The 19,912-nt window shown below is 41.9% G+C and overlaps 1 protein-coding gene across 2 annotated transcripts in view; it reads right to left on the reverse strand.

Moving 5' to 3' along the window:
• The window catches only part of CNTNAP5 (contactin associated protein family member 5), an 802,816-nt gene that overhangs the window by 288,721 nt on the left and 494,183 nt on the right, over positions 1–19,912 (reverse strand). The gene's annotated exons all lie outside the window — the stretch shown is intronic.

Raw genomic sequence — 19,912 nt, forward strand, 5'->3', positions numbered from 1 at the left:
CTTGGTTTTGGCTCGTCATGATCTCACAGTTCCTGAGATGGAGCGCCGCATTGGGCTTGTCAGTGTGGAGTCTGCTTGGGACTCTTTCTCTCTCTCTGCCTCTCTCTCTTTGCCTCTCCCCCACTCTCTCTCTCAAAATAAATAAATAAATAAACTCAAAAAAAAATAAAATAAAAATAACAGGGATCTTCAGAATTATATAGGGTTGAGGGATTTTGAATCTTTGACCAGCCCCAGCTCTGAGCACAGAGACCGAGAACGGCACCGGTACTGGGTTATTTCCAAAGTCAGTAAGCAAAGCTGGCAGCTGGCATCTCACAGGAATGCGCCTGAGCTCTTCTCTCAAGTAGGCAGGAGCTGTGAACTCCTGACATAGGTTTCACTTGGTGCCCAAGGACCTTCACCCTGCCTTTGACTTCACCCTTCACGAGAGCAGTGTATGCAGCAGCATCTTAGGAAACTGAAAACCATATAGATCACCAGAGCGAGGCAGAGACAGAGAGAAGCTACCCAATTATCACTGCACTTCAATTTCCTCTTCTGTAAAATATAATAATCCTGTTTACCCCACAGGCTTATTTTGAAGAATAAACGGGATCATGGGAACACACATTGAATCTATCTGATGTGTTTTAGGTGCCTGATAAATTGAGGAGGGGCAAAGTGAGAGGAAGAAAACAGAAACTGAAGTGGACAGAAACTATAAAGTGGAATACTGGAAATACCGTGGGAGAACTCTTCAGGAGTTTGGGGAAACAGGGTCTGAGATGGTTTTAAGGAGGAGGGATGGATCTGCTTGGGGAGGAGAGAGAACATTGGCAACTGTGAATCCTCAGGGGTAGTAACCACGGACTCCAACCAAGTCAAGCAATATGGTTGTGCTGTACAAGAACCTTTTTTGGGCACTTGCATAGACCCAAGTGGGAACTCTGTGCAAAGGTTTCCGGGGAAAGAAGATGTCATCCCTGGTCAGACGGTGAGGGACAGATAGGATAGAGTACAATAAATACCCTTGGGGCCTAAGGGAGGAAGAGGCCAGCAGAAATAGTCACCGTGTTGGTTAGGTGGTATATAAAGCCTCCCAGCAAGGGGGTCCTGGAGTCTGATCTCATCATCCACTGAATCTACTTCCATTTTTTTATGAGTATGCATATGAAACTGAAGTTAATCCCCATTCTAGGCTGGATTGAATCTTCAGTTATGGTTTTGTCCTTGTCAGATGCCTTGAGATGAAGCTTCCTATGGGAAACTGTTTTCAGTGGATGACTTGACTGGGGAAATCTGCCTACCTCTTAGAGTCAAATACTGGTTCCCAGAATGGGCAACAGCGGGGGAAGCAGCCATGGCCACCACTCCCACGTTGGCCTAATGAGGTGCTCACCATCTGCATGTGCTCTCTGCTCCCTCCCCTCATGCCTACACAGGGACAGACAGCACAGCCACTGCAGACTTCTGATCCAAAGAAAACCAGCTCATTCTAGATGGGATGTAACCCTTTGGTGCTGAAAACTGCACCGGGTTTATTCCCCAGCTTCAATCCAGTCTTTCCATATTGCTTGCATGTCAATCTTTCAAGATGCATTTCAAGGCAGATTTAAGGCTTTTTAAGGCAGAGTTAAGGCAGAGAAATTTCAGCATCTGTTTTAACATGCAACTTAAAGCCCTGCCTCCGTGTCTGTAAAAGAGCCCCAGCTTAAGAAGATGCCTCTTTCTTGGACTCGGGGATAGATTCCCCGCAGTACTATTTATACTCCAATGTGACAGTCACCTTTGGGGAAGGTGGCCTCTGAGAAAACAGAGATAGTCTTTATCTTCCTTGGATATCCATAACGTGCATATATTACAATCTTCCTTTTCCACATGGTTTTTGCTAATAAATTTGCCTTTCAGGGCATCTGTTTGCCTCCTGTGCCTGCCGGGTCTTCCAGTTCGAGGGAACGTCTCTTGACTGATCATTACGTGGTAATCTTTCCTTTCCTGTGAGGTCCCAGCTTCTGGAAAACTTAACTGAGGTTGCCCAGCCTTTGTACAAACTCTCAAACACTTTTTCTCAGTTACTACTGCCTGAACTCTGCCTAACCTTTACCAATATTCCACAAAGTCCTTAATGAGATTGTTTTATGTTGTCATGCTAGAAAATTGGAGATGAAAGAGCTTTGATTTCTTAGAGGAATCACATAAGGGAGTCTGTGCACTCACTTTTATTCTTTATCTTCTAATTAGAAGATTGGAGTGTTTTTTTTTTTTTTTTTTTAAGTAGGAAGAGTGAGGAGACTAGAAGATTATTGTGTAGACATTATTTCAACCTTCACTTTTTTCCCTTTTTTACTTTTATTCTCACCTTAATATGATTTTAACTTACAATTATGAAACCTGAGATGATCTCTACCAATCAAGAAATAAAAAGATCCGTATTGTTCAGCGAGGCATGTCTAAGAACTGGAAAGGTAAAGAGGGTCTCCCCGGCTGACTGCTGACGACACCCAGCCTAGATGACCACTGCCTCCTTTGCAGTCTGTCTGGTCAACCTGATCTCCTTATTGGCTCCCAAGGCAGCTATCTGTGTTCCCCTTTATCATCCCCATCGACATGCCATGATCCTTTAGTGAGAGCCTATGAGAAGCCAGAAATTCCTTCTTTTCTTAAGTCCCGCCCACTTGTGGAAACACCTGCAACCTGTAAGGACTCACTCCTCCTCACGTCTCATATAAAGGTGCCCCTACGTTATGTTTCCCATACTGTTCCAATATCTAGAATCTTATCTATTCCACCTACTTAGCAAAGAATTTAACAAAGAGTTAACCTTCTTAATCACTCCATATGCATAGATTGTGTCCCCTAAACACTTCCTAAAGGCAGAAACTAAATATATATTTGCATCACATATATGATATGGTATAGATCACATATATGACATGGTATGGTAGGTGTATACAGACCCATTTACACACATAAATATATACAGATATACAGGGCCCAGGGGGTGGCTTAGCTGATTAAGTAGCATCCAACTCTTGGTTTTGGCTTAGGTCATGATCTTGCAATTTGTGAGATGGAGCCCTGCATCAGGGCGACTAGTAAGAATATTGAAGGCTGTGAGGAGGAAGACCAAGCATTCATAAGTCTCTCTCATCACTTGCTAAACACCACCAGGCCTTTAAAAACATGATTTCCATTTTCCCAAGAAATAATTATCAGGCTGGTAAAAATCCAAACTGTGGCAATGCTCTTTGTCAGTGACTGTGTGGAGAAACAAGCACTCTCATGTGCTGCTAGGAGGGGGTGACGATGGCTCAATGCTTGTGGTAGTCAGTTTGGTGATATCCAGCAAAATCACACGTATCCTTTGACCCTGCGATCTCTCTTTTGGGAATTCAACCTGCAGGTAGACCCGCACATGTGCAAAATGGCCTACGTTCAAGTTTAGGCACTGTGCTTTTATTCGTGTGGGATTGGAAAAAGAAATCTAAAGGAGCCTCTAAATCCAGGCTTTATGAAATGAATTACAGCACAGTTCTGCAATTGAATCCCAAACAACTGAAAAAAACAATGACAGACCTCTTTATATACTGATATGGAAAGATGAGTTCTAAGATACATCTCTATTTGAAAACTAGAGTGAAAAACATGCATTTGTATTTGCTTGCATTTCTATAAAGAAACTCAAAAGTAGAAGACACAAGTTACCTCTAATAGCCTCAGGGAAGGTCGGGGCAGACAGAAGATAAGAAAAATCAGAGTTTCACTGAATAGCTTTTTTATATGAATTGATCTGTATCCCTGCAAACAGAGTACCTATTCAAAATTTAAATAAGATATCCAAGCATCATTTTTATATATTGAAAATCACATTCTTAAAATCTATGGAGGCACTTCCAATTCAGTCAAGGTAACTTAGACTTGCCCCTCTCTGATCTTTTGCTAATTATAATTATCCTAGAAGATAATGCAAGAAGTAGTCAAGGATGACCCTGAGATGTGGAAAGAGGAAGGTGACATGGTTGGGACTTCAGGCCTGAAGAGATAACATGACAGTGATCCTATACCCACCCTCTGGCCCAAGAAAGTGACCCACACCCAGCATTTTTTTATCTTAATGTAACATAGAATGCAGTGGATAGGATCATCCTCCCCTGACTCCCAGCGCACTGAATCTAAAGACAACCTCGGACAACACCAGGTGAGCTGGCAGTACCTGGCAGAACCTGGAATGGGATCCCACTACCAATAAGTGGCCCAAGAGAAAGGTTCTCCTTCATTCTTAGGGCTGACATTCGCCTTCCTTACCAAACACCATCAAGGAAACCACCTGGCAGCACTTAGAGGACAGATTCTGCCATGGAAGGGAGCAGCCTGATGGGAAGCAAAAGAGTCAGCTGTTCTACCCAGAAACACAAACTCTGGTGCTTCCATGGAATACTACTGAGCAAAGATAAAGGCAGCGACTTAAATGAATCTTCCAGGAAGTCTGCCAAGTGAAATGATTAATTCCGCTTACACATCCCTTCCCCTCTCACAGGTCCTTACCTGCCACTAGGCTTTTTAAAATTCTATCTCTGGCGGCACATGGGTGGCTCAGTTATTTAAACATTTAACTCTTGACATCTACTCAGGTCATGATCTCATGTTTCGTGGGTTAGAGCCCTGCGTCAGGCTCTGTGCTGACAGTGAAAAGCCTACTTGGGATTTTCTCTTTCTCCCCTCACCCCTCTCTGCTCCTCCCGCTCTGTCTCTCTCAAAATAAAAAATAAAACTTGAAAAAAAACCATCTCTGACTGATGATTGAGGTATTGATGCCTAACATAAAATGGTCTTTTAAAAAAATGTTTATTTATATATTCATTTAAAGAGAGAGAGACAATCCCAAGCAGGTTCTATGGTGTCAGCACAGAGCCCAACTCATAGCTCGATCCCATGAACCATAAGATCTTGACCTGAGCCAAAATCAAGAGCGGCCATGCAACTTACTAAGCCACCCAAACACCCCTAAACTGGGCCTTTTTCAATCTTGCATTGGGTTTATGTTTTGTGATATAAAGGCACCAAAAGAACGGTTATCACCTGCAAATAAGAAGAAAATCTAACTCTTGCCCAAGATTGTATCAAAAGGCAGTACAAATTTTCTTCATTAAATAAAATGTGAAGCAAGGGTAGGAAACAAATATGGAGTTGTACTTTGCTTACACGGAATATCACATGGTCAGCATCTCAGAAACACCCAGGCTGATGGGGATAGCATTGTGACTAGTGCTAAATAATTCTAAGGGCACCTTGGTGGCACTCTTAGTTGGGTGCCTTGGTGGCACTCTTAGTTGGCTAACCGTCTAACTCTTGATTTTGGTTCAAGTCATCATCTCATAATTTGTGGGATCAAGCCCAACATTCGGATCCAGGCTGACAATGCAAAGCCTTCTTGGGATTCTCTCTGGTTTGTATGTGTGCTTTCTCTCTCTCTCTCAAATTAAATGAACTTAAACAAAGATGCTAAACAATTCTATATGGCATCAACTATATCAAGAGAGTTGTATCATATCAAGCAGAAGTATAACATGGTAGGTAGAAGTATAACCCAATGTAGTAAGATGAATATAGGAACCACAGTGATGGTTGGCCAGATAGCACTCGTCAGTTTATGTGTCAACTTGGGTCAAGTATAGTCTCTGGTAATTCAATCAAACACTAATCTATATTTTGGAGATGTGATTAAAGTCCATAATCCATTGACTTTGACTAAGAGAGATCATCCTAAAATATCTTGATGGTCCCGCTTCAGTTGAAAGACCTGAAAGCAGAGCTGGGGCTTCCCTGAAGAAGAAGAGGTTGTCCCTATAGACAGTACCTCCAGCTGCTGCACTAGGATTTCAGCCTGCCCCTCCTGCTTGCCTGCCCTGTGGACCCCGGGCTTGCCTGGTCAGCTCCCACAACAGCATAGGCCGTTTTTTAAAACATATCTCTTAATACATATCTCCTACTGATTCTGTTTCTCTGCTTAAACCTTGCTGAATGACAACAACTTTATCATCAATGTTTTTCTCCATTAGTAAAAACCTCAATGTATACAAGTCAGCCTCCTTATCTACCCCAACTCCAGCCAAGTTAATTTCACCCTGGATTCTTGATCCTCCTCTACTTTCTCTGGCTGTGCAGATCCCACTCACACACCTGGCATAGTTCAAGTCTAGAATTACTGAGCATTCCCTCCGTGCTTCATGTCTCACCTGGTCCCTCCTGCTTGGCATCCATATGTTTATCTTTACTCATATTCAGTTTATTCTTTGACCATATATGACCTTGAACTATTTTCTGAGTATATAATATAGGTTCTCCACCATTCTTGCTAATTTTAAAGTCCTTGAGAATGGGAATAAGATCTTCAATTACACAGGTGTCACCCACAGTGATACTGTTGGACCCAGAATGCACACTTATTACACATGCCTGACAGAAGCCTGTGCTGTGTGGAAGAGTGATCTGAGAGAAGAGATTTTCACAAATTGGTGCTAAAGGAAAATAAACAACATAATTAAATTCTAACATAACAGCAGCCAATATAAAGTATGGAAATCATCTATGTTCATAGATTTGGGGATTCAACTACAAGCATTATAATACAATGATGATAAGTAGAGTATGTATTGCTTAATGTAAGTAAAAGTAATCTCTTTTCCTGGTTATTATTACCTAAGTACTTTCTGAATCCAGCGATTATTAAGATCTACGGAGACCACCAATGTCATAATTAAAGGCAATAGATGTATGATAGAGGTGGAAGAAACTCATGTCAAGTCCTCTTCTTTGGGGGACTTCTCAATACGCAGCCAACAAAGCAGATATCCATGAAAAAGGTATCCATGGTAGGGTCATTGAAGATACAAGAAAGACTAAGCAGAGAAAGCTAAAAGAAGGTACTGACTCCTATGAGAAGCAGAGCTTCTACCCACCAGACAGCCACGATAATAGCAGGAGGTATTGATCTTCTTGTTTCTACACCATCACTTGAGGAAGGATGTAAATAACATATTTGTACTAAAAGGTCCTTTCCAAACATAGAAATCAGCATCTGTTACTAATGTGAAAGCTCTCTACTGAAGACCAGAAAAGGTAAGAGTGTGGAGGATTTATGAAGGAGTGCAAATAAATCAAGAGCTTCCTACATAAGGCACCACACCTGATGCTCCAAGGTGATCCCTTATTTATCATCAAAACATCATCCAAAAAATCCCAAAGCACAGACATGATTATTCCTATATTTAGAGATAAGAAAAAGAAGTTTTGGAGAATTTGAGTAATTTTTCCAAGGTTATCCAATTTAAAAAATAAATTTAATGTTTATTCATTTTTGAGCGAGAGACACAGAGTGAGTGGGGGAGGGACAGACAGAGAGGAAGACGCAGAACTCGAAGCAGGCTCCAGGCTCTGAGCTGTCAACACAGAGCCTGATGTGGGGTTCGAACTCACAAACTGTGAGATCATGACCTGAGTTGAAGTTGGACACTCAAACGACTAAGCCTCCCAGGCACTCTTAGGTTACCAAATTTTTAATTGCCAGAGCCTGGAACTGAATTTCTCTTGTCATGCTTCATCTCCATAAAACTAGATTTCTCTTGTCATGCTTCATGTCCATAAAACATAACACAATTTAGTTTTTGTTTACTTCTTTGGGCAATCCCCTGCTAATGTCATCAGACTGAAGACTTCTCCTAGGTAGAAGTCAGAGAGCATGGCTCCTTACAATGATGGCCTGTGAGCTCTAGGCAGCCCCCAGACTGCAGATTATGTAACATTTATCCCACTGAATGCCCATTTAGACAACACACAGTTGTGAAATCAAATGTCAGCACACGGATTCATTCACTTCCTCTTTCAGCCTTCATGACAGTGGGATCAGGAAGACAGAAGCAAGGGGATGATTGCCAAGGTCTTCATCATCACATTAGCTGCAAGCAGGAAATCTGTGCTGCCAAAACCCGACTCTGACAACTCATCCGTTGACAGACTAATAAACTCAGTTACATGTCCTGCTCTGACAATGGATAGCTTTATTTCCTTTTCATGTTTTCTACACATATTGACTCCCTCCCCCAAAATCCTCTTTGTGCTAATATTAAAATGCAGACTACATCTATGTCACCTGAACAATGATTTACAAGCCAGTTTGGGAGTAAATGGGGGACTGGACTGTACTTGTACATGGGAGTCTGTAAGAAATGGGCTACAAATTCAAAGCAGAAGCCTCAAATCTCTCATCAAGTGAGAAACAGCAAGTTTCTCTTCATGGGGACCAAAGAGAAAGCCTAACTGATCATATATTGTGTTGTCTTTCTCCTCTCAATGGAGAAGATACACAAATACACTTCAAGGACATGCCAACAAGTTGACAGTAAAGACTCCATTCTCTCAACATTTATTTTGCGTATGCCATATTTCAGAGGCAGTACTACGTATTGAGGACACAGGCATGAAGAGCCTGCGTGCCTGACCTCAAGGAGCTTAAATTAATGCTAATGAAAGATCAGATAGGTGATCCTCAAGCTGAGTGTTGAGGTAAAATAGAGAATTATCTGGAAGAAAATGTCAGGAGAAACATTCAGGATCAGGAACACCTGGCTGGCCGACTCTTGATCTCAGGGTTATAGATTTGTGCTCCATGTTGGGTGTAGAGGTTACTTAAAAAGAAACAAACATTCAGGGTCAGAGGAATGGAGATAAAAAGAATATGATGTGCTTAGGAATGAAAGCCACTCAGACCTCCTATAACATGGATACATATGGGATCATGAGTGAAAAAAATGTGATTTACAAGGCCTCCAGGTGATGAAGAGTCATAATTACTGAACTGTGAAGACAGGATTTCATCATTAAGATAACGGAGAGCCACTGAAGAATGTGAAGGGAAGTGATATACTCAGAGTTCCTTTTAGAATACAAGTAGCACAAACTGAATTTTGAAATAACCTTAGAATTTCACCACTACCAACTTCCCTTAGCTAGAACATGATGCAGCCAAGGAAAGTTCTGTGGGATACACACACTGATGAATTCAGAGACGACAAGAATATGTGGGTTTTAGTCCTGCTGTGGTCTTGTAATGGAATGTCCTTGGGCTCTGCCTTCCAAACTTCTCTGAACCTTGGGGTCCTTCCTCTACTCACCTTGTCCCTCACCAAGGTTGCAGAGGAAACAAAATGATGTAAATATATAAGAAGAAGGAACCTATAAGGAAGGGCTAGAATCATATTTGTCAAAGGGTTTTCATGCTCATTGATTCATGAATTTATCCTAGGAGCAATAAGGGACAGATTCTATTATTTTCCCTTGGTATATGGTGCAAGTGAGGATCAAATTGGTGAAATAACTTGCCATAGGTCACAGGGTGATCGTGGTATGGAATTTTAATGGATAAAGAAAGATTTTCTAAATTTTATCTCTAAATTACAGAGTCAAAATATTTTTGCAAGTTTCAAGCTGAGCACATGAAAAGTTTCTTTGTTTCATGGCATGTTAGATAGTCCAGTCTGACCCTATCATTTAAAGTAAAATTGATAATCTATATGAGTGATTGTGCCATCTCTCTCTTTCACTCATTGCTTACTACTCTGATTATTCTTTGAGTTGATCCATTCCTAATGAAATCCACAGCAGTTCAATGCAACCAAATGGTTCAAGGGCAATGTGCAGGAGCTTCAAGCATTTGTGACCTTTATACCCTCATATTTTAACATGTTTTATTTTAAAAGACTTTATTTCACATTTTTAATGTTTATTTTTATTTACTTTGAAAAAGAGAGGGTGCGAGTGAGCAAGTGAGGGTGGGCAGAGAGCCCTATGCTGTCAGTGCAGAGCCCAATGCAGGGCTCAAACTTACGGACCGCGAGATTATAACCTGAGCCAAAGCTGGACGCTTGACCAACTGAACCACCCAGGTGCCCCTAAAAGATTTTTTTGAGGTAACAGTGTGAGACAGCACTTTGTGTTTTCTAAATCACAGTCAAGAGATAAGCTATGTGATCTATGCCAATAATATCCTGAGCTAGAACATTGGAAAATGGCTAAGATGAGAAACAGTAACAATACAATACAGAGAATCAGCACACCCATCCTGAGTCATGCTATCAGAGGAAATAAAAATAATCTTTCTTAGTGACCATGCGTAATCCGTGCATAAGATCCATTGGGTCCATTGTACCCCTGAGGACTACAGGTTATACGAAGTATATGACTTGCCTAAGGCCATCTGTAGTGGAGACAGATCTCACTTTTGGCCCCTTGAGCCCAGCTTGCGCTTTGCTCAATGATCCTGTGCCTCTCATTTCTGCTGATGGCAACACCTGTGCCAGAAACAATGTAGAACGTGTTCTCACGGCCATATGGCTTGTTATTACAAGTATATAAATCACTGGATATTAGAAATTATATGAAAAGTACACCAAAATTTTCATAATCATAATTTTAAATATATAATAGATACCATTTAACACGGAAATGCTGAATCACAAATATCATGCTAGATGGTTCTCATGCCTTAGCTGGAGAGCACACAATAGCTGTTTGAATGAGCTGTTATTATTTCAGAGATCAAGCAATTAAGTCTGCAAAAAGTTAAGTAATTTGCCCAAGACCAGAGAGTTGTAAATATAACCTAGATGTGTCTGGATCCAAAGCTGGAGCACAGATGGAAAATGTGTCTTCATATATTGAGCTTAATATGTATGTATCCAGTCCAGATTACTTCCAACTCATGGGATATACCAGAGCTTTTTATTTCTATGGCAATTAGTCTTCTGTTGATTGAAATACATTAAAAATAAATGCTCATTGTTCATGCTCAGTGTTCAAAGTAAATATCAATGGTTCTCTAAAGGAAGGCAACATCAACAATTAAATTATCTCCAGTTAATTATACTCTTTCATATTTGGGGATCTTTTGTTGCTTCTAATGATTTGGAATAAAGCCAACACTTGTGATTACATTTCTTGCACATTGTCAATCCCAGGTAAGTATTTGAAGTTGGCTTTACTTAGCCTCAATTAATGACGGGAAGGGGAAAAGATGGGAGAGATGGGGAAAAGAGGAAGGAAAGAACAAATAGAACAAATTAACATGTAGGAAATGACTGTGGGAAACTCTTAAATCTTTGAGATGTGTCTTAAAGGAAGAAAATCGATCCGAGGTGAGTACACAACCTTGATTCCTCCTCCTTTCTCCTAAGAAGCCATTGTATCAGTTTTGGTTTTAAATCGTGCCATGTTCTATAAAATATTTATGAGTGCTCTTTCTTCCACTTAGAGATGCTGTAATGTGAAGAGAAAGTGCTTTCAGGCCTTCTAGATCTGGGTTCAAATCCCACTTCCTCTAGGTCTGTGGCTTTAAGCATTTGGTCGTAAAAGAGATGTTTGCATCCATTGATCCTCTACGTGCCTCATCCATATGTGCCAGATATTATACAAATAGGGATGCACAGAACAGTAGCAGTTTGTAAAGCTAAACAAGGACCAATCTTTCCATGTTCATATAGTAGAATAAATTATATGTGAATGGGTACTGAAGGAGAAGAGTGGGTCAACATCTAGGAAAGGTCCCAGTAGGCTTCTGGCAGGACTTGATGAGGTTACTTGGGCCAAAAAAGTGGTAAGAAGTCTTTCTGGTCAAGAGGTTTGCACATGTGAACACCCAGTTGTTTGAAGAATTGCCACAGTCTAACAAGGTCAGAGCTAAGAATCAAACGGGCCCCAGAAAGTGAGATGGCAAAGATTAGCCACCAGATATAATCCCTGGCACTTAAAAGAAGCTAGAACTAAACAAACGTCCATTCCCTCACCCCTAGGCTAGTGCCTTGGGAGAAGCTCAAACGTTCTCGGTGCTCATCCTTATATAGAATCCTTCCTTTGGTTCTCACTCTGGAAAAACACTCTCTTAAGACTTCTCTGCCTCTCCAAGTCTGGCCCTGGGGTACAGACCCCATAAATCCTTTGAGAACTTTCCCTTCAGCTCAGCCTGCTCCAATCTCTCTTTTCACAGAGAAGCATCCCTCCCCACTCCCCACTCCCCGCATCCTTACACAGTGCCTTCTCTTGTTTCCTGATGAATGCAAAGATAACAACCTTTGCTCCTGAAGGAGAGCCAGATCATCTCAGTGGCTGGCAGGTAGTGGTTCTGAATTCCCCGGATCCTGACAACACCTGTGACAGTCATCAATTCACACATGTTCTTGGAACAGCAAATTCCAACACATTCCAATACTTTCACAGTCATAGACTACCCATGGAAAAATGGTTTCTTTCCTTACCTTTTTGTGCTTTTCTACAACTTTTTTTATTCCATTTATTACTACTACTATTATTATGATGATGTTTATGTTTAGCTTTTAGAAAGAGAGTACAAGTAGGGCAGGGAAAGGAAAAGAATCTTAAGCAGATTCCATGCTCAGTGCAGAGCCTAACGGGGGTTGATCCCCCCAACCCTAGGATTGTGACTGAAGCGGAATCAAGAGGCAGACACTCAATGGACAGAGCCAACCCCAGGTGCCCCAACTGCAACTTCTTCTTTTGTTTAAAAGACATTTTGTTGGGGCGCCTGGGTGGCTTAGTCGGTTAAGCGTCTGACTTTCGCTTAGGTCATGATCTCGCGGTTCGTGGGTTCGGGCCCCGCGTCGGGCTCTGTGCTGACTGCCAGCTCAGAGCCTGGAGCCTGTTTCAGTCTGTGACTCCCTCTCTCTCTGACCCTCCCCTGCTCACGCTGTCTCTCTCTCCTGGAAATAAATAAAACATTTAAAAAAAAATAAATAAAAGACATTTTGTTTAAAACGACTCATCCAGTCATTCAGCTATCACCATACCCTAGGATGGGAGATATCACTCAGACGTGAATGTTTATAATCTATTCTTGGAACATTTCTCTTCTACCTTTTAAGTTACCACTTCCTCTTAGTCTTCCTTTTCTTCCTAGACTCACCATTCCTTCACAGGTGTGTCTCACTGTGTCTCTTCTTGAGTCCTTTCAAATGGTTTACTTTGTACATTCCAGCCCTGGCTACCACGTTCATGCAACTTCAGCTACTCAAAAGGCCTCCACAACCGGATCCCTCATGATTCTGATTTTCCTCCTGGACCTCATTCGGGGATTTCTGGATACTTCAGCACAGCAAGCACCTCTCCAGACTGACACTGCTCCCCACACTGAGCTGATAACAGCATCCACTAAATCTCCTCCTCCATCTGTTGAAAGAGCACCTAACATGAAGCAAGCACTTTGCATTTGCCAGATGCCAGGTTAAATACTTTAGGGGGATTATTTTACTTAAGCCTTGTGATATTTCCATTAGGTGCCTGCTATTATTACCCCCATATCACCAATAAAGAAGTCAAAGCACACAGAGCTCATATAAATTGCCCTGGGTTATATAGCTTGTAAGTTGTAGGACCTGGATTTGACAGGAAGCTGTCAGGCCCAGGCAGACCTGAGAACTTAGTCACTACATTCTTCATTCATGAAGTCTTCCTAGCTAAAAAGCTAACAGTCATCCTTCTCTCTGCTGTATTCGATTTGTCTTCAAGTCTGTTTGATCCAATTTTAGATATGCCTTTCAAGTCAGTTCCCTTCTTTCTAGTTCACTCCGACTCTCATTATTTGCTGTCCACTGGATTGTAAAGAGCCTCTGGTATCTCTTCCTTGTGCCCACATCTTCGTCTTCCAACTTCAGCATGTGCTCTACAAAACCATCAGAGTTATAATTCCCTTTTAAAAATACTCCAATAAGCAAAATACAAACAACAAAATAAATATTAGCAAGTCATTCCTGAGAATTAAAGCAAAACCAACACATCGTGGCTGTCTCCTAAAGGGTCAACAGAGAAGCTAGCTCCTTCTGAAATTACCCTCCATCGTCTACTCTGGCTGCACTGTCTGCCAGTCCACATCCCCCCTCACACCCCAGATCCTAGCCATGCTAGGTATTGAATAGACCTCTCCTTGCTGCATGATCCTCACATTTCTCTGCCTTTTTATGTGTTGCTCATTCTTCTTTCCCCTTACTCTTTCTCATCCTCCAAGCCATGGCAAGACTTCAGGGCTCAAAGGTCAATTACTGAGAAAAGTTTCTCACCTCACCAGAAGGAGACGATGCCTCTGCCCTTGTAACTTACCACCACTGTGGTCCCGTACCTCATGTATCCATTTGTCTGAACAGCAAACAGCAGATTTCTACCGTGTCAAGGATTAGACACGTGGCTGGAGACAGAAAAGATTCAGATACCACCCTGTCCTTCTGGAGTCCCGTCTAATGGCACACTGAATGACCCTTTCCCACTTAACTGTCCGTCTTGCCAGTTACATGGTACACCCTTTACGCCACCAATTCCTTGGAGATGTTTAGTACAAATATAAGCAAGCCATGGTTCTTTCTCTAAAGGAGTTTTCAGCCTCAGTAGGGGAGTTCACATAAATAAAAATAATGATGACAGGAAAGACTGTGATTAGTGTCATAAAATGAAGCAGGGCATAGATTCCACAATTCATTACTATTATTATTATTATTATTATTATTTTCTTCTACTTCAGGTGTCTGGTTGTAGCTGGGAACATCTGCAGAAGGCATTGGGGTTAAGCACGAAGACAAATTTGCTTTAGGTCTTCATAAGAAACCCACAGAATAATATAAGGATATGAGCTGCTCTGAGCTAAGGGCTATAAGCAATGCTTTTAAATAAACCTCTAATTATCAAAATCCCCTGCCCTCTCTAACCTGTTGCTCCAACCACGAAACACCATGAGGGACAGACCATTTACCTACTCTTGAAACAGCAGAAGCGTTATCCCTCTGTGATGACTAGTGTCGAGTCTGATAACCAGACAACTTGAGATGCCCCCAATCAATACCCGACTATTGACTACCCAGAGGGAGAAGCACTGTATCAGGCTTAGGAGAGGAAGAAAGCTGACATCTTCTTGCCCAGCTGCAAAGTGAGCTAAAAGGCATTGTTAGGATGTCATGGAGGCTGTGAAGCTCAAAAGGATTAACCGAGGCTGGGAAATGGTAAAGAGATCCCCGAAAGGGACCATATGGATGTCATCAGACATCCTGAGAAGATCAAGGACAATCCCACTCAATAAGAGACACAGAAAGGATGATAAGTAAGTGCTTGCATCACTTATTGAGTCTCCTCAATGTGAAAGAAATCACACGCATAGTTACTGACACCAGATGTTTTCAAAAGGTACTTGTTGAGTGATGAAATAAAATTCTACAGTGACAGTCTTATTCTTACCATAGAAGTCATCTAAAAATGAAAATAAAAATAAAAAAAATAAATACATAAACCGTTTTCTTCATCTGGAACTCACCATGAGGGTCAATAATAATTTCCACTTAAATAATCAAATGTTTTAGTAAAAATGCAAGTCGAACAGTTTTATAAGTTATAGCAAGCAATTCTGGCAAAGAAGGTAAAACAAGATATCAGAAGGGGTGCCTCGGTGGCTCAGTCGGATAAGCTTCCCACTTCAGCCCAGGTCATGATCTCGCGGTTCATGGGTTCGAGCCCTGCATCAGGCTCTGTGCTGACAGCTCAGGGCCTGGAGCTTGCTTTGGATTCTGTGCCTCCCTCTCTCTCTGCCCCTCCCCCGCTCATGTTCTCTCTCTCTCTCTCTGTCTCAAAAATAAACATTAAAATAATTTTAAAAAACCCCAAGATATCAGAAAATAGTGATCAGAGTACAAACTGTAGCAAGACTTTAGGAAAACAAGCTGCAAATATGAATCAAGATCCTTAAAACTGTTCATGATCTCTGACTCAATAATACCATTACTAAGGAATCCTAAGAAAACAATAGACAATGAGGGGTTTAAGAATTAAGCACAAAGATGCTCACCACAGATGGTTATAATAATAAATATTTGTAAAGAACACAGGCTCCCTCTCCCCAAAAAGAAAAAAAATGACAATGTTTGAATAAAAGTCATTAAATGGACTGTTTATTATGTAGTCATTAAAGTGGTATTTATAGATATTGCAATAGCCCATAAAAAGCTTTGGTTATAGTGGGAAGTGAGCTCAAATTTGCCCTGGGGGAAGGTGCTTTATAGGAATATCATTTGGGCTTTGGGAATGAACGGAGCTACTTATTTTTTGTTTCTTGAGACCAAGAAGTATATGCAGTGTTCCAAAGTATAGCATAGATAGTCCTACCATCACATCTTGGCTCTTGCCTATCTGTTTTTATATGCTTCCCTATTTCTTTCTTTTTTTAAAAAAATTTTATTATGTTTATTTATTTTGAGAGAGAGAGAGAGAGAGAGAAAGAGAGAGAGACAGGGAGACAGAATCTGAAGCAGGCTCCAGGCTCTGAGCTGTCAGCACAGAGCCCGACTTGGGGCTCGAACCCAGGAGTGTGAGATCATGACCTGAGCTGAAGTTAGACGCTCAATCGACTGAGCCACCCAAGTGCCCATAGGCTTTCCTATTTCTTATATTCTGAATTTTTGCTCTCTTTTAAGTGCTAACTCATCCTACTTTCTTCCATGATGACTGCATGATTATTCTAGAACGCAAAAACCTCTTCATCTCTCAGTCTTCTAATTTTCAGTTATGGTATCACAATGCCCCCGTGTGTCTCACACAGTAAGAAGGAAGTCATGGATGCCTCATCACGAAGTTCACATTAAGAGGTTTGCAGATGTCTTATTTGTTTGAGAAAAGGAAACAAAATACAGGGCTTCAAAGATGTCTGGCATCTGAAGCCAGGTTCATCCATTCAAGTCCCAGCTTAGCTAGCTGTGTGACCTTGAGGAAGGTATGTAACTTTTCTGGCTCTCCATATGATCATCTATAAAAGATAGTAATACCCAACTCACTTTATCATTACACTGTAGACTAATTATGCATTAAGCTTCCATAATCAAAACCTCTTCCTTTTAATATTAACTTGGACTCATGGTATAGGATGACCAAGATATACTGCAACGGTTCGGAAGTTTGGCTTTAACTGCATAACCTTCTGAACTTGCACATTGTATCAAACCAAGAACATTGGTAACTATCTGAAGGCTGGTCTGAAGACTCTGATCATTGGTTGGGTTGCCCGGGCTTGTGTGGATTGCAAACATTGGTCTCCCTGCAATTCTCCTCTGCAGAAGAGGAGACAGTGCAGAGAAGACAATTCCTAACCAAAACAACTTACAGACATGACATAATGGTGTTCAGTCACAGCTCATGGGATAAGTGGGAGACTCACATACCCTCCCTACCTGGAGAAGCTGTCACAGATTAGACAGGAATTGCCCACATGCTCACTACCTCCTTCTTGAACAGGTGGTTTTGAACAAAGTATATTTGAAAAGTAATGTAACTTGTATGCCCGAGTTCTTTATGTGTCATCACGTAAGGAGGATGGAAAATTGAACTGGAATGATGATAGATCTACTTTTAGCAGCAACCTGCTCTGACTAAAAACTTTGGGGTTCCCATTGTGCTGTTTCTTAGAATCCACCATACCCTCCCCTTCCCCCCAAATCCTTTCTCATCCACAAAGGCTGGACAGAAAGAAGTTAATCCTACTTGTCCTCAGCCCTGTTGGTTCACATTCAGTAGGAGGAACCAATAATGAAAAAATAAAAGACACCCTGAAGAACTTGAAGAGACAAAAGATAAAGAATACTCAAGGGGCACCCGGGTGGCTCAGTTGGCTGAGCATCTGACTTCGGCTCAGGTCATGAGCTCACTCATGGGTTCAAACCCCGCAGCGGCTCTGTGCTGGCAGCTCAGAGCCTAGAGCCTGTTTCGGATTCTGTGTCTCCCTATCCTTCTGCTTCTCCCCTGCTCATGCGCTCTCTCTCTCTCTCTCTCTCTCTCTCTCTCTCTCTCCCCCCGTCTCTCTCAAAATAAATAAACATTTAAAAAAGAAAAAAAAAAAGAATATTCAAGAAATCATCAGTCTTAAATAATACGATCTGTCTTACAAATCTGAAGACTGTTTGTAATGTTCTGTGGATGACTGCTTCAAGAACATAGGCCCCACCACACCGAAGGCATTGGCCTATCCACGGGAGCAGGGTTGTGAATTTGCTTGGGTTGTTTTGTCTGAGGGTGTCCTACGTGTTATCTTCTGCATCTTGGCAACTTTCATCTCTGATGCCCCATGCAGGGGGCAGGAGGACTGGGAGGGACAGGCTTTCTGCAGGCAGGAAAGCATGCCTTGATTCACTCAGTTTACAAATCTGACTCAGAAAAAATGGTCCTCACCCAACTAAAGAAGGGGGAGAAATCAGTTAGAGATGACAAATTCTTTTTTTTTTTTTTAATTTTTTTTTAATGTTTTATTTATTTCTAGGGGAGAGAGAGAGACAGCGTGAGCAGGGGAGGGTCAGAGAGACAGGGAGACACAGACTCCGAAACAGGCTCCAGGCTCTGAGCTGGCAGTCAGCACAGAGCCCGATGCGGGGCTCAAACCCATGAACCGTGAGATCATGACCCAAGTGAAAGTCGGATGCTTAACCGACTAAGCCACCCAGGCGCCCCTAGAGATGACAAATTCTTGAATTGCACAGCCATACCAGGTGGGTTTGCCAGACCTCGCAGCTACCCAGGGACCCGATTTCTCCTGGCTGGGTGCCCAGAAGGGAAGAGAGAGTTTAACAGTGTTGCAACCCTCGTAGAGCACTGAGCAATTTCACAGCAAGGGGAATAGAAGGTGTTAGAAAACAGAATGTATTTTTAAGGCTCTGTGTGTTGAGTCTCCTGCTCCTCCGCTGTGACAGTGTTCCTTTAAAAATCAGCACTTCACCTCCATCGATTTTCAATTTCACACTTTTTCTTAAAGCTGGAAAGATTCTATTTTTAGCCTGATGGATGGAGAAAATTAAAGGAGAAGAGTACCCATAGAGGTGAACTCCTCAAAATAGTGTTAAATTAAGAGAAGGTAAACAGCATCAGCTTTAAAAAAATAACAGGGGGCGCCTGGGTGGCTTAGTCGGTTAAGCGTCCGACTTTCGCTTAGGTCATGATCTCGCGGTTCGTGGGTTCGAGCCCCGCGTCGGGCTCTGTGCTGACTGCCAGCTCAGAGCCTGGAGCCTGTTTCAGTCTGTGACTTCCTCTCTCTCTGACCCTCCCCTCCTCACGCTGTCTCTCTCTCTCTCCTAGAAAGAAATAAAAACGTTTAAAAAAAAAAAAAATAACAGAAACTCTGTCTTGTGATTTGACCACACTTTGGGCAGCTTTGACTTAAATCACCTTCAAGGGTCTCACTGTCACATGGATGGCTGTTTTGGTGGTCACTGAGCATCTTACAAGAGCACTGATGTGACAACCTAGAATCCAGACAGTGCCACACATGTCGAGCACCATGTCTATTCAAGTAGACATTGGTCTTGCCTACTGGTGATGGCACTTCTGGAATTAGGCTCAACACTTATAGGTTGGCATTTGATGGGACTCTTAAACGAAACATGTAATTATAGCATTAAGAGAGCCATTTCATTATGTGGGGTCTGAAGAAACTGAGCTCTGGAGGGGCGCCTGGGTGGTTCAGTGGGTTAAGCATCCGACTTCGGCTCAGTTCATGATCTCACGGTACGTGGGTTTGAGCCCCGTGTCAGGCTCTGTGCTGACAGCTCAGAGCCTGGAGCCTGTCTCAGATTCTGTGTCTCCCTCTCTCTCTGATCCTCTCCTGCTCACGCTGTCTCTCTCTGTCTCTCTCTCTCTCTTAGAAATAAATAAAACATTAAAAAAATTTTAAAAAGAAACTGAGCTCTGGAGGACACCATGATACACTCAGTCAAGTACAAGAGCAAGGTAAAATCCAAGTTTAACATCTCTTAGTCCAGTGCTCCCTTCACTCTTCCGCATTGCTAACTAGACAATTTTAAATAATATATTTCATTATTTTTTAAAATATTTTTTTAGTTTTATCTTAGAGAGA

The sequence above is a fragment of the Hyaena hyaena genome, unplaced genomic scaffold (genome assembly GCF_003009895.1).
Source record: "Hyaena hyaena isolate Hyena2069 unplaced genomic scaffold, ASM300989v1 scaffold_747, whole genome shotgun sequence".
NCBI lineage: Eukaryota > Metazoa > Chordata > Mammalia > Carnivora > Hyaenidae > Hyaena > Hyaena hyaena.